Genomic DNA, 20,517 nt, shown 5'->3' with positions numbered 1-20,517 from the left:
ACTTGCAGGGATTTCACTTTAGTCACTGTACCTTTTAACTTTTGTCTAACTAACCCCCTCATTTTTGTATAGTTCCCCCTTTTGAAATTAAAGGCCACAGTGTTGGGCAGTTGAGATGTTCTTCCCCTCACAGGGATGTTGAAGCATTGCAGCATCTTGCTAATGTAATGTAAAGCAAGCAAATGAGACTAATTATAGAAGAAAATGGAAATGATTAGTCTAATCTTATAGAAAAAACAAATATTATATTGGATTTCTAAAATTCTAGCTTTTGTAACCTAGGATAGTAGCAATATAAATCAAAAGTGGTTTTAATATGTATTAGAATGGCACGGGTCAGTTTAAAACTTGGTAACTTGGCTGAAATCTCAGTGGGCCTTGTTCACGTTAGGCAATCAAATTGTATTGGCCTGAACCAGTGGAGCAAAGGCACTTAGTTGAGGTGATAAGAGATGTAGAATCAGTAAAAGGAGAGAACTTCTGAAGCAAAAAGAGAAGGATGATCCAGGAGGAAATGCAAATTGAAAACAAAATTAAATGTAGTAGGAAAATTAGTTGGAGGGAAAGTGGACTAGAATAGTTTTAATGAGGAGTTTATGCTGAACTATGTAAAATGGTTGTTTTATAGAAAATGGTAGACTTGGCCTGGAGACCCAGGCTGGGTGGGGGGAGGGGAGCTGAGGCACCTATCCTAGCCAATAAAGGCAAGGATGAACGTAACCTTAGATATGTGATTATAAAAATGTAAAGAAAGTCTGGCTTGTAGTGAGTGAAAATGGACCTGACTATAATTGTGTAGCTACACAAAATGTGGGATGTAATGAATGGAGATCCTGGTCAGCTACAAAAGTTGGAAACGTCCCTTTGCAGCAGCAGCAATCATTAAGAGGGCCGTCACTGGGCTGCCACTGCAGACGTTGAAGCAGGCCAAAAAATCCAAGTAGTCAAGTCTTGGTTCTAATTTCCCCTTCATGACATAACCAGTTTTAGGCTATCTAGAACTGTACACAAGGAGCCAGATTTTTAAAGGTGCTTAGGTGCGTTGCCTGTCTACATCTTTAGGTGCCTAAATACCTTTAAATTCTAGTCTAAACTTGTCAGCCGTTCAGATTTTCTGTATGGATGTGGTTTTGCAGCAGCTGAATAGGTGGGGAGGGAAAGGATGGTTCAATTGTACTATAAATGTACCAACACTGCAGCTTATGTAGCAGAAAGTATCTGAAGGTGAAAGTGAAGAGCATCTGTCTGAAAGAATCTATTTGGCATTCACTAGAAAGTATCTACTAATAAAAGTTATGTGTTTGATCAGCATGGAACTGCAGTAGCCAGACTTCATTTCAGACCTCATATCAGGAAGCTCTAATAGCACTATGAAAACAGTTGTCTGCATCAACACCATGCTAGGAAATACTGAGTGACCTACTAGCTAAGAACTGGATGTCTTTCTGTTTATAAGGGTCTTTCTTAATTAAAATAAATACAGATGTGGCTGTGATTTTTGATGAGAAAATAGTGCCACAGTGCAGTGCATGAGTCCCTGGTTAGAATTAGTGATTGATAAAGCTGTGAAAGGTAATGCAAGTAACCCACTTCCAAATTTTTGTTGACAAACTTCACAGCACATATATTGCATCAAAAATCTATACAAAATACAAGGGATGGCACTGAAACTTGACCTTCAATACTTGGCAAAACATCCAGAACTCAGCTAGCTGCTGCTAGCCTATGGGCTGTGAAAGTGCTGTGCCAGAACTATGCTGTTGGCTAGCAATATTTTGTGATAGCATCTGATCCTTTAACTATGGTAGTATAACTGTGATTGGGGAGAGGATTCCGTGTCATAAGTTTGGGGTAACTGTACCTTTAATTCCCCTCCATGATTTTCTCAAGGAATGCTCTCTCGAGTCTCAGGGCTCTAGCCGTTCTTTCTCTGGACAGACACCCAGGTCCTACTCCCTTCTGACTCCAACTCTTAGGCTGCCTCCCCCTCTTCTTTACTGTGATTATCACAAGCAGGTCTGATGGACGTCCAGCCCCCTACTCCTTAGTTTCTCTCCAAGAACAATGACAGTGACCAGCCAGCCTTCATAAGCAGAGTACATTTATTCAAGATTTATAAAGGTCATGGGTGTTTTTTAATAAAAAACGAAAGGCCCTGAGTCTTTTCCAACTCAGTTTTTGTTTTGTTTTGTTTTTTTGTTGGGCCTCTGGTACCTCTTTGAACCAGTATATGCAAACCATCCCAGGAGTGATACTTCTCTGGAACTGTTTACTATCTCAAGGTCTGCAGTAATCACCCCCTCTCCCCATTTTAGTTCCTGGAGGAGAGTGATAGCCCTGCCTCCATGGAACTGAATACAATTCCTAGCCCACAATGATACATAGAACATTCATAAATGTAATACAGTATGGTCCCCGAAGATCCCACATGCAGTTGCAGTATCTGTCACATTTTGTAAACTGACTTAGAAGGGTGAGTAATGATGCTTTGATTGCAATTTAGGAGTTGTGAATTAGGAATAGATTTTCAGCTGGTGCAAATTTCATATCACCATGGAGCTATGACACACCAGCTGTGGATCTGTCCTTAAATGTGTGAGCTCTTTGCAGCTACAAAGGCAAAATCTAAATCTTCCTCAAGATTATGAATTGTTATCACGATTATTAATACAAGAAGAGGAAACTTAGGGCAGTTCCTCAGATAGGCCACTGAAGACCAAACACTGCCATTTCATCTATTAGATTGCAAAAACCAAGGACAATGCGGAATGGTAGACCATTCAAACACAGGACTATACTACGTTTGTCCATCCTGAAGTATTTGTGGCCTACTCCAATGGACATACTATGAAGGAAACTAGAGGTATGACAGCAAGAATCCATTAATGGAATTTAGGAATTTAAGGGCAATCATGGATCAGTTGTGCTCAATGATCTGAAACTACTGCAACCAACCGTCCATACTCTAATTATTTCAACAGCTGAATGTGAAAAACTGTGCCATGAATTATGCACTGTCCCACACTGCTTGTAACTTGCTAAGTGTTCCATGCTTGTCAAATCTGTTTTTATCAAACACACTAGTCTACTACTCTAGAAGCTTAATCCTAAAGACAGACTGAACATGGTTTATCAGTCATCTGGGATCAACCTCATGTGTTTTTCTATGAGAGAAAGAAAGATGCAATGCTGGAAATAGGAGATTCCTGGAAAGAAACTGACCACTAGTTTGAGTTCCATTGAAATCACTCTCAGGTTCTCTGTCTGTTTTTAATGGTGCACTGCTGTCTTACCTATCAATTACTGTGACTTCATAAATATATACTAAGTATATACATTTGCACTATGGGATGTACTTTACACTAGTGTCTGTATTGTAGTGTGTATATCCAGGAAATTATGAGTCATATGACTGAAGTATTTCACAGTTTTTCAACTTTTGGATGATTTTAGTATGTCCCTCTGAATCATGTTATCCTTGGATATAATTATCTTAAACTAGTTATTGTACCACTCTAGACTGTACATCTATTAATGTTGATGCTACATTTTTTTACCTTGCGTTGATATCCAAAGCTGGTCAGTGATGGTATTCTCTCTCTCTCTCTCTCTCTCCCCCATGCGCCCTCTCCCCCTGTTATAGCACTGAACAGAACTTGGCATTCACTTCCTCTATAGCCAGAAAGTTGGGAATGTCATTTCAAACTGAAACATTAAGAAGTGCAGAGAAAAAAACTAACCTGTATATGCAGAGGATTTCTCTAAAAAAATTGCATATTTGTTTATTAAATTCATTCTCCTCGTTCTCTTTCAAGACCCCAGATAACCTCCCCCAACTATGTCTGGGTTATCACCTTGGTTTTACATTTTATGCTTGGAACAGTCTGTCTAACTGTCTGTCTAGCAAGGTCTTCGTGTTTTTCCTTCAAACTCAGTTCTTCTAATTCCACCTCACCTCTCCACACATCCTCCCTTATTTGAATAGCTGTGTTGCATCTGATCTCTATTTGGCTTATGTCTTGCACAGTAAATTCTTCAATGGTCGAAATTTTTATATATATACACAATTTGTGAAGCAGCATGTAAGGCCTGGTCTACACTAGGAGTTTATGTCGAATTTAGCAGCGTTAATTCGATTTAACCGTGCAACCGTCCACACCAGGAAGCTAATTAGTTCGACCTAGAGGGCTCTTTAGTTCGAATTCGGTACTCCACCCCGACGAGGGGAGTAGCGCTAAATTCGACATGGCTATGTCGAGTTAGCCTATGTGTGGACGGAAATTGACCTTAGTAGCTCCGGGAGCTATCCCACAGTGCACCACTGTGTTGACGCTCTGGACAGCAGTCCGAGCTCAGATGTTCTGATCAGCCATACAGGAAAAGCCCTGGGAAAATTTGAATTCCTTTTCCTGTCTGGCCAGTTTCAATCTCAATTCCTGGTTGGACATCGGGGCGAGCTCAGCAGCACCGGCAACGATGCAGAGCTCTCCAGCAGAGGGGTCCATGCAATCTCAGAGTAGAAAGAGGGCCCCAGCATGGACTGACCGGGAAGTCTTGGATCTGATCGCTGTGTGGGGCGATGAGTCTGTGCTTTCGGAGCTGCGCTCCAAAAAACGGAATGCAAAGACCTACGAGAAGGTCTCCAAAGCCATGGCACTCAGAGGATACAGCCGGGATGCAACGCAGTGCCGCGTGAAAATCAAGGACCTGAGGCAAGGCTACCAAAAAATCAAAGCGGCAAACGGATGCTCCGGAGCCCAGCCCCAGACATGCCGCTTCTACGAGGCACTGCATGCCATTCTCGGTGGGTCTGCCACCACTGCCCCACCAGTGACCGTGGACTCTGAGGATGGGATAGTGTCAACGGGCAGTTTCTCGGCGATGTTCGCGGATGGGGAAGATGAGGAAGGGTTTGTGGAGGATGAGGCAGGCGACAGCGCTTACAATACTGCTTTCCCTGACAGCCAGGATCTCTTCATCAGCCTCACAGAGATCCCCTACCAACCCTCCCCGGCCATTAACCCGGACTCTGAATCAGGGGAAGGATCAGTCGGTAAGTGCTATAAACATGTAAACATTTATTTTTTTAAAAACAGGAATAAAAACTATATGAAAAGAAGGTCAATGCATATGGGGATAGAACAGAAATCCTCTTGGGAGAGTTCCACGAAGCTCTCGTAGAGGTACTCGAAAAGCCTCCACAGGAGGTTCCTGGGGAGAGGTGCCTTATTGGGTGCTCCGTGGAAGCACACTCTTCCGCGCCAGGCTATCCTGAGGTACAGTGGGAGCATTGCCTCGACGAGCATGGCAGCATAGGGCCCTGGTCTGTGCAGGGTTTCACGCAGCATGCGCTCTCTGTCTCTCTTAGTGACCCGCCTCAGGGTGATCTCGCTCGGCGACTGCTGCATCTAATTAGGGGAATTAGTGTAATGTTACTATTGGGAATGCTTGACTTTTCCTTTGCATAACAATGACCGTCGTTTAACAGCCACGTGGTGGAGGCTGCAGAGGGAAAGCATACAGGGATCTTTCCCGGGGACAGCTGCGAGGGGGTGGAACAGGGTCAGACTTTATGCTTTCCAGATTGCCTGCACCAGGAGGGCACTGCTATCCATTAACTGTTAAGCAGCCTAAAGTTTACGGCTTACCAGGCCTGGCTGCTACACGGATTCTGCTGTCCTGCTCCGCTTGTCTGATCTCCAGTGCAAGACCCCAGGCAATGAAAGCGAATGCCGAAAATTCGAACTTGTCCTGAGAGCGCATGAGATAGGTGCCGTGTATGGTCTTGTTCACAGAAACAGACTAGACTGTGTTCAGTGTTCGCAAACATGTATCTTTGCAAGGAAATCACTTCCTTTTTCCCATCACACAGCTGCGGCTGTTTCCCGACCTGCCCCGGCATCCCCCTCACAGAGGCTGGCGCAGATTAGGCGGCGAAAGAAAAAGACTCGGGACGAGATGTTCGCTGAACTGATGGCCTGCTCCAGAGCCGAGGCGGCCCAGCAGAGCCACTGGAGGGAGACCCTCTCTCAGCAGCAGCGCTCACACAGCGAACGGGAGGACAGGTGGCGGCAGGAAGACCAGCAGGCGACTCAAACGCTGCTTGGACTAATGAGGGAGCAAACGGACACGCTCCGGCACCTTGTGGATGTTCTGCAGGACCGCAGGCAGGAGCAGAGAGCCCCCCTGAACTGTATCTGCAACCGCCCTCCCCCGCCACAAAGTCCTGTCCCCCCCTCACCCAAAATCACAAGAAGGAGGGGCTCTAGGGGCCGTGAAAACTGTCACTCCACCCCAGCAGAGCGCTCATGTAACAAACAGCTCTCATTCCCTAAAGTATGAGAATTGCTTCCTTTCCTGGCTCACCCAATCCAAAATCCCAGTTTCATCCCCCAACTGTGTAGTTGAATATTAAAAATAGTTTGCTGTTCATTACTGTTTCCGTCATGTTTCTTTGCAGAAGACTTTGTGTGAAGGGGAGATAGGGGTTTGTTAATTGCATAGGACAGCCACCATTACCAGGGTACAGACATGGGGGCAGGATCAACAGCAGGTCACACACAGAGTGCAGTCACTAGGCACCCGGGTCACTCTGGGAGGTGTCTGCTGCCCCAGGTCAGTCTGGGAGGTGTATGCTGCCCCAGGGTCCGAGCGCCTGGCATCCACAAATGGCAAGGCAGGCTGCCCTTACCATGCCCTTCCATCCTAGCCATGAGCCTCTCCGATGCCCTGAGCCCCAGCCAGAGCCATCATCCCCCTATACCTACTCACCCTTCCCACACACCCCTCACCCCTTCCTGCAAACCCACTCCTTCCTGCACACCCTCCTGTAACCGTCCTCCCCCCAGAGACCGCTGTAGGAGCAGGAGCCTGTCATTCCTCGAGTGTAGAAGCGGTCTGTACATCACTGCACACCGTACCCACCACAGTCTGCGTCCCTGTTTGAACCCTTTAACGCGAATTCGTTAGTAAAGAAAACTTTGTTAATTAAAAATGTTCCAATAACTTTATTTTTAAACGTCTGTTGGAAGGGGGGAAACCTGGTGAACGGGGTATGTAACCGCTGAAAAAAGTCAATAGTAACTGAAACAGGGGCAGGTTCAGCTTCTCTGTAAAGTGACTGGACAGTCATAGGTTACCCTGCTCTCTGAGGAACCTAGCTTTCAAAGCCTCCCGGATGCACAGCGCTTCCCGGTGGGCTCTTCTAATCGCACGGGTGTCTGGCTGAGCGTAATCAGCAGCCAGGCGATTTGCCTCAACCTCCCATCCCGCCATAAAGGTCTCCCCCTTGCTCTCACAGAGATTGTTGAGCACACAGCAAGCTGCAATAACAATGGGGATATTGGTTTCGCTGAGATCTGAGCGAGTCAGTAAGCTCCGCCATCTCCCCTTGAGACGTCCGAAAGCACACTCCACCACCATTCTGCACTTGCTCAGCCGGTAGTTGAAGAGCTCCTTGTCACTGTCCAGGGCGCCTGTATAGGGCTTCATGAGCCAGGGCATTAGCGGGTAGGCTGGGTCCCCGAGGATCACTGTAGGCATCTCCACATCCCCAACAGTTATTTTGTGGTCCGGGAAGAAACTACCTTCCTGCAGGCGTCTAAACAGACAAGAGTTCCTGAAAACACGCGCGTCATGAACCTTGCCCGGCCACCCGACGTAGATGTTGGTAAAACGTCCCCTATGGTCCACCAGTGCTTGCAGCACCATTGAAAAGTAGCCCTTTCGGTTAATATACTGGCTGGCCTGGTGGGCCGGTCCCAGGATAGGGATGTGAGTCCCATCTATAGCCCCACCGCAGTTTGGGAATCCCATCGCGGCGAAGCCATCTATGACGACCTGGACGTTTCCCAGGGTCACTACCTTTGAGAGCAGTAGGTCAATGATTGCGTGGGCTACTTGCATCACAGCAACCCCCACGGTAGATTTGCCCACGCCAAAGTGGTTCGCTACTGACCAGTAGCTGTCTGGCGTTGCAAGTTTCCAGAGGGCTATGGCCATTCGCTTCTGCACACTCAGGGCTGCTTGCATCCGGGTGTCCTGGCGCTTCAGGGCAGGGGACAGCAAGTCACACAGTTCAAGGAAAGTGCCCTTACGCATCCTGAAGTTTCACAGCCACTGTGATTCATCCCAGACCTGCAGCACTATGCGGTCCCACCAGTCCGTGCTTGTTTCCCGGGCCCAGAATCGCCATCCCATAGCATGAACGTGACCCATTGCCACCATGATCTCCGCGGCGCGGGGTCCCGTGCTTTGTGAGAGGTCTGTGCCACTCTGACACTACATGTCCTCACCGCGCTGCCGGAGCCTCCTCGCCCGATTTCTCAGCAGCTGACTGTGGAAGAGGTGGACGATAAGGTGCGAGGAGTTGACAACGGCCATAAGTGCAGCGATGATCGCAGCGGGCTCCATGCTCGCAGTGCTGTGGCGTCCGCGCTGTCACTGACCAGAAAAGTGCGCAAACAGATTTCCCGCCGGCGCTTTCAGGGAGGGAGGGCAGGAGTGACGGTTGAATGACGACAGTTACCCAAAACCAACCTCGACACATTTTTTCCCCCAGCAGGCATTGGGGGCTCTACCCAGCATTCCAATGGGAAGCGGGGACTGGGGAACTGTGGGATAGCTGCCCAGAATGCACCGCTTCCAATGTCGACGGTTGCCCCGTTAGTGTGGACTCACAAAGTCGAATTAGTGTCCTTAGTGTGGATACACAAATTCGACTTCATAAGGTCGAATCCACAAATTCGACCTAAGTTAAATCGAACTACTCTTGTAGTGTAGACATACCCTAAGCTTATATCATTATGTACAAAATCCCTATTCAAGATATGTGAGAAATTTCAGTCATTGTTTTTTGTTCTGCAAGTTTTGTAAATACATCTTAGTTTATTAATCTTCTTGTGAAAATGATGTCCAAAATATTTTGGACAATCTTCCCCTTCCTTCCCCCTGTATTTCTCTCCATATTTCAGTTTTGTTCTACTGTAAAAGGAGGGGGTGGGAATGATGAGACAATATAGTCCAGTCCTATCAAATTTGAAAATTGTGACCAAATCTAAATGTTTTTAAAATTGCTTTTTGACAAACTTTTTACTTGAAAAACTTCAACCAGTTCTTTAATATTTAAGCACAAAATAAACCATTTATCAGGGTGAAGTACTTCTCTGTACAAACTGCAATTCCTAAAGTTCTGACGCTTGTATGACTAAACAGAGTACCAAATTTCTTGATATCAAGATGCAGGGCTTATCAGTGTAGACAAAAATGTTTACCCAGATCAGTGGGTGATGGTTCATGCTTCATTTAAAGATGACATTCTGTTCATGTCCTAAACCAGTATAAATTTATGGCTTTATAAAATGACACAGTGGAGTCAGCGCAACATACAGCTTTAGAAATATTACTACTTTTATCCCACTCTTGATGCATTACCATGGCTTTCTGGCTATAGGCAAAGTTGCGGAAACCTTGTTTTATGATTAGCTACTGGAAGCATCAAGTTTAAAATGGTTATGATCAAATTCTGATCTCACTGGTGTAAACAGAACTTAATTCTACTGGAGTCAATACAGTTACAGTGTACAGCTGGTACAGGGGAGCTTACAATGTGGCCATAGCAAGTTAACTTATGGTAAATCTTTTATCTGTTGAGTATGATGTTGCAGGTGGTGTGTGCATGCAGTTAATGAATGTTTACAAGAACTTCTTATTACACTTTGTCTGTACTAAACCTGAGTTCTTTTTATTTTAAAACACAGTCCCAGATTCTCAAAAGTATTTACGTGCCTAACTCCCATTGGGAGTGACTATTGCAAGTAGAGTGACCAGATAGAAATTGTGAAAAATCAGGACAAGCGGTGGGGGGTAATAGGCGCCTATATAAGAAAAAGCTCCAAATATCGGGACTGTCCCTATAAAGTCAGGACATCTGGTCACCCTAATTGCAAGTGACTATTACACGCATAAACTGTTCAAGCTGTTAACTGAGGATGAACAAACTTTCTCCATTTACATGTCATTTGAGGACAGTTCAAAGGCCTCTTTCTAAAAGTGGTGTTTGAGATATAGGAACTCAAGTGCTTCAAGGTTAGATACTCCAAGTTTGTAAATGTGTGTGTCTCTGATGCGTGGAGCTTCTGAAATGGAAAGGTAAAATTCCTGTTCCCCTGCCTTTAAATTCTGTGTAATAAATGAGCTGCCAGTGTTAACAAGGGTGCACCTACAAAAATGCTACCTCTCAGTTTGTGGCAAAACTTGTGTCTCAGGGGTGTGTGCATGCTCTCAGAGATGAGGGGACGAGACAGGGCTTAAATTCAGCCAAAGCCATCCAGAGCAGAGCTCCTGTAAATATTTTCAAACACATAGGACCCCTGGTGCCTCCAGCAGGGCTGAAGCCCCCAAACCCCAAGCCTATGTGTGCTCCATGAGGCTGAAACCCAGCCCTCCCGTCCCCTGCATGGGGCTAAAGCCTTGAGAGCCCCTGTATCACAGCTGAAGCCCGGAACCCTGATTAACTGGGGTATGGGAGCTCTGGGAAATAATCTCAGACTTTAAGCCCCGGAACTAGGCAAAGTGAAGTTTGGGGCTGAAGTGGAAACTGACAGGGGACTCAGGTATATTCCCAGAGGGAATCTTTAAAAAAAATATCTGCAATTTGATCCATTCAGAAAACCAAAGACAATGTGCTCTTCAGAATTACTTTGAGTGCTAGGGAGAAGTCATGTCAGGAATAATTTAGAACCCAGAGTAGGGATAAAGTCTGTTGGAGATAGAGGGGCATATCTTTGGCTGGTATAAACTGTTCTATCTCTAATGGAGCTATGACTGGTCACACAGACCAAGAACTGTTTCAGAGAAATCATCCCAAATTTCCCTTCTAGTCCATACCTGGCACCACCCATTTTAGCTGTGACTCTGCTGGGGTTACCTTGTGGGCATAATTCTCTGTGGCCTAGCAGCTTGTGTAGTCCTTCTGCAAAGAAGCTTCCAAAATCTTCAGTGTACAGTTAACTTGCTGAATGAATATGCAATTCTTGATGTACACTTCACATTTACTCTTCCTCTGGCAGTAAACTTGCTTCTCTTTATGGAGGTTCACCCTTGAAGAAAATTCTTTATTTAAATTAAAACACAACCCTATGCTCCCTTGCTGATGTTTAAAGTCCTTTCCAGCAGGGGCCTTTGTCATGCAGGAAATGGGCTCTAGTCCACCCTTCTTCCTGCTGTTAGGCATTGCTAAAGGTCCTGGTGTGTGTGCTTTATTATTACAGCACAGGTGGTGCTTCAGCTAGCATTAAAGGCACTAAAGAAACCAGAAAGTAGTTTAGGTAGAGACTGTGCTTTTAGTTATGTGGACATGATCAGACAGCTCAAGACTCAAAACCCTGACTCTCCAAAGGTCCCACAGTGGTGTGGCTGCCTTGATAGGTGAAGTTCCCTGGGAGATGCTCAAGACCTGGGGATTTTATCTTCATTCCTGGATAAAGGAAAAAAACAAGTTTTTAATTGTTAAATAAATCATCCTTGAAACACTCTTCCTGGCTTCAAGACTCTGTTTCTCACTGTCTCCCTATCCAAGTTCTTACTGGTGCCTTTATTGGTTTAAGCACAGTACCTTTTTTTTTTTCCCCTTGCCTGGCTCTGGCAAATAGGTCCAAGGTGAAGTTTGGATAATTACTTTTTTTCCATAGGAAAAACAAATGCAATTTGAGTCAGTGGGAGACTGGCTTTCCTAAGTATTTCTCAAAAGCAAACTTTTGGCATGCTAAATACTTGGCACAAATCAAAATGGTGACTGGACAACAGGTTTCAGAGCCGTGAAAGGAAAGCTTTTATTCCAGCTAGCATGTAAGGGCCTTAGAGCTGACACTTCTAATACTTTTCAATCACTTTTTAAGTGATTCCTAGAACAAAACTAAAATTACTGAGAGATCCTGGTTCTCACACTGTAATTAAACAGAGCAACTCTTGTCACGAACACTCTAGTTTGATGTAGGCTACACACTAGAATCCTTCAAAGTGGCTAGTCAAAAAGCTTTGTTTTAAATGTCTCTCTTAACAAATATTCAGGCTTTTTATCTCCAGTAACTAATTTTGGCCATATTTGATGGGAGGATTAACTGGGTAAAGCTAGAAAATTTAATATTGGCAAGTATTTTGGTCACATTTGAACTAGGTAAATTCAACATCACCTCTCCATCCACACATATTGCTACCATTGGGGAAAACACAAACTGTCCTTTCTTTGCCATACTTAAAATGGAAGACCATGTTTTAAAAATTTGCTTAGTGAAAGCATTGTTTAGAAGGTAGGATTTTTTTTTCTTTAAAAACTCTTCTTAGCACCTTCTAGTACTTTCAGAGTAGCAGCCGTGTTGGTCTGTATCCGCAAAAAGAACAGGACAGTCTCTACGCAAATGGATAAATGGACACAAATCTGACATCAGGAATCATAACATTCAAAACCAGTAGGAGAACACTTCAACCTCTCTGGCCACTCAGTAACAGATTTAAAGGTGGCAATTTTGCAACAGAAAAGCTTCAAAAGCAGACTCCAATGAGAAACTGCTGAACTTGAATTAATATGCAAACTAGATACTATCAATTTAGGCTTAAACAGAGATTGAGAATGCCTGAGCCATCTATTTCCCCATGTTAAGTATTGTCACACCTGTCAAACTATCTTAAATGGGCTATCTTGATTATAACTAAAAAATTTTTTTCTCCTGCTGACAATAGCTCATCTTAATTAATTAGCCTCTTAGAGTTGGTAGGACAACACCCACCTTTTCATGTTCTCTGTATGTGTATATATCTCCTCACTATATGTTCCATTCTATGCATCCGATGAAGTGGGCTGTAACCCACGAAAGCTTATGCTCAAATAAATTTGTTAGTCTCTAAGGTGCCACAAGTACTCCTGTTCTTAGTACTTTAATGTTCATCACCATTGCAGATGGAACTAGGCCTCCCTTCCCTGTGAACACAACTCCCATTTTATAGATGTTAAATAACTTTCCCATGCTCAAAAAGTGAATAAATGGCACAACCAGGATTACTTTTTTAGCATTCCTGGTGCCACACTCAGAAGGTGACTTTTGCATGTGGGAGTAAAATAAAATAACAAAGTGTTGCCCTAACTAATAACTGACTTCAACCCATAAAGTCTCCTAAAATCATTGCGTCTCTAACTGAAAAGAGAGGTCTGTGTAATGTGGCTGGGTTTGTCAATGGAGTTGAAGGGAGTTAGGTTTCCAACGTCATTGACAAATCCAGTGTATACCTCTTTGTAAAGGTAGTAGTTGGCCCGCTGTAGAAGCAGGTGGCAGGTGCCATCACTTTGTTTCACATCAGATGCAGACTGTTCCAGGGAGTCCCCGCTCTCTCTAGTAGGCTTTATTTCTTCCTTTGTTTTAGATTCTTCAAAACAGGAAACAAGTCTTTTAGATGGGAGAACATACACGTTGTTTTTGCTATTTGTATGTGTGTGGGAGGAGGGGTGGTAAAAACCTAGTGGGAGCTTGTTCTGCAGAGAGAGCACAAGAGATTATGGGTGAGGTCTATGAAGGTACTTAAATCCCAGATTTGGCTCTACTACATTTCACAAAACTCCCACCGAATCCTATAGGAGCCTAAACTCACTTGGCATCTAAGCCTTCAAGGTAAAAATTCCCTGGGCACCTAAGCTTCTGCCTCTGAGCTTGTGCACTGCTCTCTCCCTCTTGGTGCCCTGTGGTTAGAGCACTCACCTGAGATGTGGGAGACCCAAGCTCAACTCCCTGCTCTGCCAGAGGGAGAGAAGGATTTGAACAGAGTCTCTTACCTCTCAGGAGAATTCTCTAATCACTGGGATAGTGAGCTATACAGCTCCCTCAGTCTCTCCAGTTGAAGCCCTCAAGGTTCAGTCCAACTACTCTTTCATTATCCTTTCTCCCCCTCTGTCAGGGATGGAGGAATTGAACCTGGATTTTCCCCATCCCAGGTGAGTGCTTTGATCACTGGGCTAAAAGTTACAAGGTAGCCGCCTCCCACACCTGCTAGTGTTGTGTGTGGAGCATCTAACTCAATCCTGTATGAAATTGTAACTATGTGTTCCAGCCTTCAATCCATGTATGGCAGTCCAGGAAACCAATCTGAATATGGTCACCAGATGTTTGGGTGTTCAGGAAAAGGAGATATGAAGTATAAAATAATGTGTAAATCCAACTCCTAGTTGAGATACTACAGATGACAAATGGTGGAAGTTGTAGTACCATCAAGCCCACATAGGGCACCATCCATATACTTTTCTTTCCATCTTTACTTCTGATGGGCTCCATGATATTGTAAGTATGCATAATGCTATATCTGTCCTGCTTTATTATATTTTTTGACTATTTCAATTATTTGTCTGTACTAAATAAATGCATACATACATGCAAAATGTTGCCACCATTGGGGAAAATACAATTTGTCCTTTCCTTGCCAAATCTAAAATGGAAGACCATGTTTTAAAAGCTTGTGTATCCACCAATCTCATCCTGAACAAAAATCTTTATGTAACCGCTGGAATAAAGAACCTGTTATTTGTAACCAGTGCAATTTGCATTCTTAACTTATCAAAAGCTACAACTTTGTGGATCCCAGTGTTGTTTGTGTGATTTTTCTAGGTGTCTGAAAGTTAGGTCCTGTGATGCTCAGCGTTGCTAAGCCCCTTTGTGGACCCCATCCTACATGTTCTGCCACTAAGTTTCATTCTTGCATAAATGAAATCTTAAGGATGAAGTAAAATAATTCTGCTAGGGTACATGAAAGCAAAAGAATTGATACACAAAATCAAGACACTTCTTATATCTACATTTGTTATTAAATACTGGCAAGGTGAAATGCTGCTTAAGGAGAACACACTCAGCCTAAAGCAGAAGTTATGGGCCAAACTCTGCTTTGATTTACACTTAGTTCAGCCCACTAAAGCTGGCAAGGGGCAGGGCATGAATCAAGGCAGACTTCTTGAATGTCCATGTTCTCATTTATGCCATCACTCTTCCAACAGAGATTGTTATATTCAAGGAAGAATTGGGTAGAATTGCTGTGCTCTAGGGCTACTAAGTATATTCTATGAAAACTTTAAGTTAAAAACATTTGAAATTATTCACAGAAACTTTTTGATTTTTTTTCATAAACCAGTTGAACATTTGTTTCAATTTTTCTGACATTCTCTCCCTTCCCCCCCCCCACTTTCCTCGGCATGTGTCAAAAATGTAAATATCAGTTCCAAAGGGAAACTAATTATTTTTTTACCAAAAAGTTGTTTTTTTTGGAAAACCATTTCTGGTCACTTCTTGACCAGCTTTACTGCATTCACTTCACACAGTTGGCAGCTAAGAAAGTTCCAGTGTGAATCACCTCTGTAGTGACAAGTGGTGGGTGAGAACGGAGGGCACATCATCAATGTCAATATGATGCTAACCCCCTATGCATGGTATTTAACTTAACAAAGTTGTGGTGTTGGTGATTTGTTTTTGCTTGTTTTGCCTACAAACTTGCTTTTGTTGAGGAATTACTTTTTAGGAAGGGCTTGTGGGAGTGGGGTAAAGATATGAGGCAGAAGAAAAATAAAAACCTCTTCTTCATTTGTAAAGCAGCCAGTAGCTTAAATAGGCTCCAGGTGATGTTCAGAGTTGTATTGCTTTCTGAACAGGAAGTGACAGAGGGGGCAGAGAGGAAGCAATCCATGAAGTCATGAATTTATTCCAGCTGCAGGGGGTACAGAGTGCAGAATGTTTGTTTGTTTTTTGTTTTGAGGAGAATGGCTTGTGCATGGAAGTGCCAGCCTCAAGCATTCAAACATCCTGAGTCAGGCCCCTGAAACAGGATTTTAAATTTATCTTTGTTCCTGTTCATTTATTTGCCTGCTGGCATTCACACTTTCAAGCTTTTCTCTGCAATGATGAAGACTTGAAACTCTTTTTAAAGCAGAAGCAGTGTTGCATGTAATTGCATGACTTCAGGAGCTGGGATTTCATGAAAAACAAATAAATGTTGCAAGACTCAATAAAATTGTGGGAGCTGGCAATACTACAAGGCAGAGAAGCAACTTTCTAGCAACATTTCTCTTCTGCTTCTTAGAGTAAGGTGTGCAGGATTGTCTGTGTATTTGGACTTGGCTGAGGAGGGTGTCTGAGAATAAGGTGCCAGGGAGATGGAATTTGGGGGTTGGGGAAGCTGTGCATTTGTGGTATAGAAGTGGAGAAGGAATCAAGGCTGGATGAGGCACTGTTCATAGCTTCTAAGGGACTACTGAGATTATCTAGCCTGATTTCCTGCATACCACAGGCTATAGAACTTCCCTAAAATAATTCTAGTTTTAACTAGAGCATACTGAAGCTTAGCTATTTAAACTTAAGTTCAGGGCCTCTAAGCTTGCTACTTATCACAAGCTGACTTGGAACTACTTGTTTCTTTTTAGGGAGAAAGTAGAACCAAATGTCTCCTGGAGAAAAATAAAACACTTCTTTTAAGGCTCTTTGTATTCCAGTAACAATATGGTTTTTTTTTTTTTTGGTTTTGTAAGAGTAATGTTTTACGAAAGCAATGTTATGCTACAGCCCAAGGAAGATTCAAATAAGAGTTTATTTGCTCACAGCTCCACGCCTCTTTCAGCCAGCCCTCAGCCCCAAAAGCTTGCTCGCTAGGCTTGTCTCAGGGCCACACTCCCAGTGCTTGCTTAGGCTGTGTTTGATGCTTCCTTACTGTCTTATCTTCTTTGGCATTTCTGTCTCTTTCACAGACACACAAACCTTCACAAAACCATAGCCAGTCTAGACCCCTCTACTTACACGTACCTCTTCTTGGAGTGGGGGCCACTATCGTTTTAGTTATCTGGTTTCATTAAAGGAGCTTAGTTGTATGAAGCAGTTATCTTACAAGAAGTGTGAAAGTTACATCCAACCTATAGCCATAAATCATGAGCAGTGGCCATTAGTTGGTGTCTCTACCTTGAAAACCCTGCTGAAGGGGCCACTCTGTCTCCCTGACACACTGGGGCGGGGATTCTTGTCACCAAGAGGTATATGCAGCAGGATCCTTCTGCAGCATTTGTTACTGTTGATCAAACACTCCTATCCTGCCTCAAAGAGGCTGCCAATATGAATGGAAATACCCTAAAAAGACTCAGGTTTTCTCAGACTGAACCCAGAGCATTCTTATGCGAATCTGTTCCTCCAACTTCCAAGATTTCACCAAATCAACTATCGAATCCTTTCTCCCATGTTGTTCATTTATGTGAGACAACATAAGCTGAAGTACCAGCAGAATGCACTCAGCACCCAGCTCTCTCTCTTATGGTAAATGGAACCAGCACCCCCTCCCTGCTTTCTCAGGTCCTAGTTGGAATGAATGGCTGGCTAAAGCTGAACCAGGCAAGACTGAGCTGATGCTCACAGCAAGAGTAAAGCCTTTCTAAAGACTGTCTTACTCTATAACATCTACTATTTTGAGAGTCTGTCCTTAGCTTAAGTTGGGTTTGTCAACTTGAGGCTCCTCTGGCTGCTCAGTGCTTCTGGATTCCTAAATAGTTGCAGCAGTAAAGAACACTCATCTCCCTCTGAATGGCTGCAGGCTTAGCCCCAGTCTATTAGACCCATATCTGGTCATGGTGACCTCCACGGATTTGCGATATGCAGACTTAGTGATTGTGGTTTATATCCATGAATGAAGCCACGAACCCTAAAAAAGCTGTGTTGCAGCCCAGGTCTCTGAAGGCATAATTTCAGTGCTCTGATCCATACTGGCTCTCCAGTGAATTCAAAGGCCAATTTAAGGTCTTTGTTCTGATGTCCAAAGCCTTCTATGAGATTAGTCCTAGATACATGAGAAATCACCTTGTCCTATCTCCCTCTACAGCCATGACTTCATACAACTGCTGCATCTCCTGGAAACAAATAAAATGTCCTCAAGCCTCCCCCATTGGAGGACAAAACTGTCACAGTAGCTAGATCAAAAGTGTGGCATGCTCATCCCCATAAAATAAGATGATCACACCCATCACAGCTTTCAGAACTGAATGCAAAACCCAGTTCTTTATTTAGCTTTCCCTCCATCTTCTTATGCAGCACACACACACACACCTAGCCAACCCTATAAACTAATCCAGCTATTTCTCTGACAGGCTAAGGTTCAAAGGAGATGTTAGTACTTATTTCTCTTTTTAAATATGTAGTAAAATGGCAATATAAGTACTTAAGTAGATAGTGAGATGGGGGCAGGGGTGCTGCAACAATTAAGCATCCTTTATAGATGAGGGAGGGAGGGGACCATGAGGGTGGATGATTATAGGGGTGTTCTGAGGAGGATGGAGTTTCTTCAACGTTGTGGGGAAGAGAAGTGCTAACCTCCCTGCAAACCTGCAGGATTGTCTCACTGCCTGTTCATCTCTATGAACAGAACAGCACTTTTTTATGTAGTTTGTGGCTCACATGATCTAAACTCTGCAGGGTTTTCCAACCTTAAATATCAAACTGACTTGGTATTAAAACCATCACTTCTACAGAATTTAAAGCTTTTGGGCTGTATGTTTGCGATGTGGGGGCGGGGGAGAGGACAAGATTTTTTTTTGTAATTTTAATAAAAATGTCCTCCTGTATGTAAGCAAAGTCTGAATGAGCTCTCCCCTGACATCTAATGATGAGCTGGGGTGGGAGGGAAGACTTCAGGAACAGACAGTATTTGCATAAATACACCTATTCTACGTAGGTGCGCCGCATGATGGAGCTGCTTTGCCATAATGATCAATTTCAGCTGGTGTTGGATTACAAATCAACACCATCCAAGATCGCCTGGTCAGAGCCATCCCACCACCCATAGGGAAGGTTGCCGTGAACTCCATCCCCGGGACCGACTGCCAATTGCGATTAGACATCATCCTCACCAACAAGGACCAGAAGAAGATCATCATGGTGGACACCTCATAGTGCCCTTCAAGAACAGGACCCCGGCCTTCCATGATGCCCGAGCTCAAAAAGTGGAGATATATGCCCCTCTAGCTGAAACCTTGAGAGCTAGGGGTCACCAGGTTCAGACACACGCACTGATCGTCAGAGCCTTGGGCTCAAGAGACCGCAGTAACAACCGAGTGTTGAGAGAATGTGGAATTGGTCAATGCTACGCTCGGCTGATGCAGCAACTCATGGTGTCAGATGCATCAGATGGTTGAGGACATCTATATAGAACACATCACCAGACATCGGCAATACCAGGAGGGATGAGCTAGAGTTCTGATGAGAAGTACAGTAAGGAAAGTAACTGAAATACTTCTCTGATGGATTGTATTTTTTAAATGGACAACCTTCCCTAATTCTCTCAGTGGAGGAAGAAGGGGGTGGCATGTTAAAGGAACATTTGTTTGTTGGACTTTCACACTGCAAGGTAAGAAACTGGGGAAAAAGACACTGTCCAACATACTCTGCGGTGGATGTTTGTTCAGGGTCATATGTTTTCAAATCTGGTTGTGGTGTTTTCCCACATTAATGCTGGATTCCTTTCCCCTTTTTGTTAAAAAGGTTTCTTTGCCATATCCAGACTCAGTGCTTGTGAATGGGGAAGTATTCCCTCTTAGAGATGCCTACGGCGGTGTTTACTTTTCCCAGATTATTGAGTGGGAGCTAGAGCTGGTTCTGTTTTCTATTGTTAAGAGAAACCCCTAGATACTGAACCCAGCCCTTGTTGCTCCTGACTCCACCTGGGAGAAGGGTTATATGCACTTACTACAAATTTTGGCTGAAACCAGCAACCTAGTGGTACGGTTTAATAGCTTCTAGCATAAAGAGAAGAATCTGAACCGGACAAGAGCATCACATATACCATGCACACAAACACCCCGTAAACTAAAATCCTGTATAAAGCTTTCTATACAGGCCTGCAATAAAATAACTCAAGCAGAGAACAAAGGCAATAGAAAGATACATGAACTTTCCAAACTCAATAAAAGTCAACATTTATCAAAAGCTTCTCAGGAATGGCTGATTTCACAAACACATTTAGAGCTAGCTTCTGCCCTGATTTGTACCCTGTGCAATTCCATTAATTTTAGGGGAGTTGTGCAGCATGTAAATAGAGCAGGATTTAGTCCAGCATACACTTGGGAAGAGAATTGACCATATGCCAAATGTCTCACTGTCTCATTGTCTTACTAGCAATTTCACTTTACTTTCTTTTGTTTATTATACAGTCTTTTACTAGTCTCAAACTGCAATTTCACTTTCAGGTGCCATACCACGGTGGAGCAAATAAGTCAAGTTTTCATTCACAGTTTCAAAGAAAATATAATGCAAATTTTAGTGGAGTTTGTCTCTCCTTTGCGGCATACTGCTCTAGCCTAGAACAACTGACTTACTTGGGACTATCCAACATGAAATTCTCCCTTTGTTCTCAGTTGAACTTCCACTGGTCTTTCCTTGGTTTCTTAAAAACTTTAAAATATTTGAACAGTTAGAACTTTTGCAATAATCTCTCTCAATTCTTACCAGTGAAATATTAACA

This window comes from Mauremys mutica, chromosome 5, assembly GCF_020497125.1.
Source record: "Mauremys mutica isolate MM-2020 ecotype Southern chromosome 5, ASM2049712v1, whole genome shotgun sequence".
Classification (NCBI taxonomy): Eukaryota; Metazoa; Chordata; order Testudines; family Geoemydidae; genus Mauremys; species Mauremys mutica.
This window is presented reverse-complemented; position numbering follows the sequence as displayed.